The following is a 3,521-nucleotide window of genomic DNA, read 5'->3' as shown; positions in this document are numbered from 1 at the left end:
GGGAGATTTATTATTAACTATGAAAGCTTGGTCTTAGCTTAGGCTTGTTCCTAACTAGTTTTTATAACTTAAATTAACCCATATCTTTTAATCTACATTCTTTCATGTGGCTCAGTTACCTTTATTTAACACTATACTGCCCATCCTGCTGGCTGGTGGCTCCGCCTTCTTCCCAGCATTCTCTCTCTGCCTGGAAGTTATGCCTATCTCTCCTGCCTAGCTATTAGCCGTTCAGCTTTTTATTACACCAATCACAGCAATACATCTTCAGTGTGCAAATATCCCACAACAGTTCTTTCTCTTGTTCTACCCCTTCTCTTTCTTTTTAACTCTTTTTTTTTTTAATCCTTATTCTGTTTTTTGTTTTTTATACAAGGTCTTATATAGACCAGGCTGGCCTTGGATTCACTGTATAACCAAGGTTGTTCTTAAATTCCTGATCTTCCTGCCTCAGCCGCTCTTGTGTTGTTTTTACAGGTGTGTGCTACCATATGCAAATACTTTCCTTCCTTCCTTCCTTCCTTCCTTCCTTCCTTTCTTTCTTTCTTTCTTTCTTTCTTTCTTTCTTTCTTTCTTTCTTTCTCTCTTTCTACCATTTCTTGATATATTTTAAATGCTTAGACATTTCAAAGGCTTATGCACTAAGCCTTTAAGTAACCTCAAAGTCATAATTGTTTATTTGCTTCAAGTTTTTTTAATGAAGTAAATGATACTATACATAAAATATCTAAGCTAATGTAGCATTTTGTGCATGCAGGTCCTATGTGTTTCCCATATATTAGCTCATAGTTCTTTGTTAACTAATAGACTCACTCATGTGTTAGTTAACCCTTATAACAATTCTATGAGTTATCATCTATTGTTTTTCGAATCATGGGTGAAGAAATTGCAGAACTAGAGATGAGTAGCTTGTTCAAGACAGCTCATCTAGTAAATTGTGGGCTATCACAGGAGTCCTAGCCTGAATTCCATGTGCCTTGTTCCAGACATGTTCAGGTGAGTGCATGCATCTCTCTGTGTGTGTGTGTGTGTGTGTGTGTGTGTGTGTGTGTGTGTGTGTGTGTGTGTTTAAAATACTTCATATTTTTCATTCATTATCCTTTTAAAATCTTTTGTTCTATGTTCAAATTTTCATTTCTAACTGGTCTTGACATTGTAATTCTAGTTATTTGATCATGTTTGATACCTACAAGTTCTAGAGCTTGGTTTGATCTTTTTCTACTGTTATTTTTGCAAAATTTTACTTGTAACACCCTGTAGATGTATCCAACCTTCTTATTTAATAAGAAACACAGAACCAATGCAAAGAAGAAAGCCAAGAGGTCAGAGCTAAGAGCTAAAACCTTACCCTTCCTCCTGCGGTGGTCCTACCTCTCCGAACCAGAGCTACCCCTGTGTTAAAGTCTTTATATAGAGTTCCTGTTCTGCCTTCTCATTGGTTGTAAACCCAACCACATGACCGCCTCCTCACAGCCTGTCTGTATAGGCCTCCAGGTTTTCCATGATTGGTATTAAGATTAAAGGCATGTGTATCCAATAATGGCTGTATCCCTGAACACACAGAGACTTACCCAGCTCTGCCTACCAAGTGCTGGAATTACAAGCGTACGCTACCACTGCCCTGCTTTCCTATGGCTTGCTAATAGCTCTGACCCCCGGGCAACTTTATTTATTAACATACAAATAACATTTTAATACAAATAAAATATCACCATATTTCCCCTTTTCTATTTTAATAAAAAGGAAAAAAAAGAAAAAGCTTATAACTAATATAAGAAAAACTATATACAAAAGGACAATAACTATATATAATATATACAAGTAATAAATACCTAAACAATGTCTAGTCCATTTGTATTTGACAAATTCAGAGAAAATAATTTCATTATCTATCCTATTTTGGTAAGTCCAAAATGTATCCTAATTAATCTTCAACTATAACTAACTAACCTTCAACTATAACTAACTAATCTTCAACTCCCTCAGAGACCCAAGAAGGAAATAATATTAGCTAACAAAAATAAAAACAGGAAGTGCACATAAGCAACTTCCAAAAAATTTGTGAGTTGACAGAAACAGACAGCTGTCTGGACAGTCACCTGAGGTTTCTCCGAAGTGCTGGGGCATCATCTTCAGCCTATAGGCTTAGCATATCTGACAGACTCATTTGTGAAGTAGGATGTACACAAGGTCAACAGTTCAACCTCACATTGAGTGAGAGTAGTCCATGTACCAGAAACACCTGAATTCCACTAGTGTCATGTCATGATTCAGGATTTTAAATTCTGGAAATTGTTGATGGTTTTTTAATTCAGCTGTCCATTCTTCTTGGCTGTGTATATATGGCTTCATCTCAGCATCCCATTCTTCTCCATATCCCTCTATCAAATGCCAGTCTACTATTGAGAGGCGTGAGCTTAGTTACTCTTCAAGAATAACTGTTTCAGCTGCTGTTCCATTGCACATCAGAGGCCATTGGCCCACTGCCTGTTCAGCTGCCTTCGAAGAAAAGGGCACTGTACCTTTTTCGAATTGCGAAGGCCACTTCAGGGATGGTGCCATATTGTCCTGGCCTCTGAAGATGCCTTTTGATAAAGCCATAACCACACTTGTTTTGGCAAGAATCAGTAATCCTTTGTTTTATGTCCTGTCTGTCCATTTTGTCCTGTTGATTCGAGGATACTTTGTTGTCCAGTGGCTAACTTTTGCCACAATGAAAGTTAACTCCATATGCAGTTTCTTCAATGCCCATATTTTCTCTGAAGTAGATTGGTACTGCCAGGAGCCAACATGTCTCATAGTCATAACAAAAAAGAAAAATTTTCTAAGTTATTAAAACATTTTAAATGCCATATTCTGTAGATCTCTGAAGGGTTTGAAGATAACCTGTCTATCTAAAATACATCTACTCAATCTTGAAAACATACCTAATATAACTACAAGTTCTATTATAATATCTAACTACTAACTTTCATTTCTTTATATCCTAATAGTTGGTAATAACATTCAAGGATCAGAAAATTGCATTACATTGTTAGATGAACGGTACAATTAGAAAAATATATATAACATTTTCTAACAATATCAATTTCAATATATATAATTTGTATACAATATAAAACAATCCAATCCAATGTAAAGTATTTACATTTTTCTTTTCTTTCTTTTTTTTTAATAAGAACCTTAAATCTAATCTCCTTTGCTTAGCCTTTTTCCTAACCCTTGACAACAACTTGTAACCAACCCCCCTAATCAATGAAAATTATCCTAGACCCAAAACCCATTAAAAGACCAAAAAAACCAACCGCCCCACACCACCTCTTTGGGAATGTGGGCGTTGTATTCTTGAAATTGCTTCCTGCTGGGTATGGGCGAAGGTATCTTTATCCTGAAAGACAAATTTTAGGTTAATTGTCAAATTCTAGGAAAGGTAAATATATCCTTTGTTATCCAGTCTGTGTATAATGCCAAAATTCAGGGTTTATCTCAAATCCTTATTCAAGTAGTCTTTGAGACTGGAT

This window comes from Peromyscus californicus, unplaced genomic scaffold (assembly GCF_007827085.1).
Source record: "Peromyscus californicus insignis strain IS unplaced genomic scaffold, ASM782708v3 Scaffold_13__1_contigs__length_99412109, whole genome shotgun sequence".
In the NCBI taxonomy this organism is placed as follows: domain Eukaryota; kingdom Metazoa; phylum Chordata; class Mammalia; order Rodentia; family Cricetidae; genus Peromyscus; species Peromyscus californicus.
Note: the sequence above shows the minus strand (reverse complement) of the source record.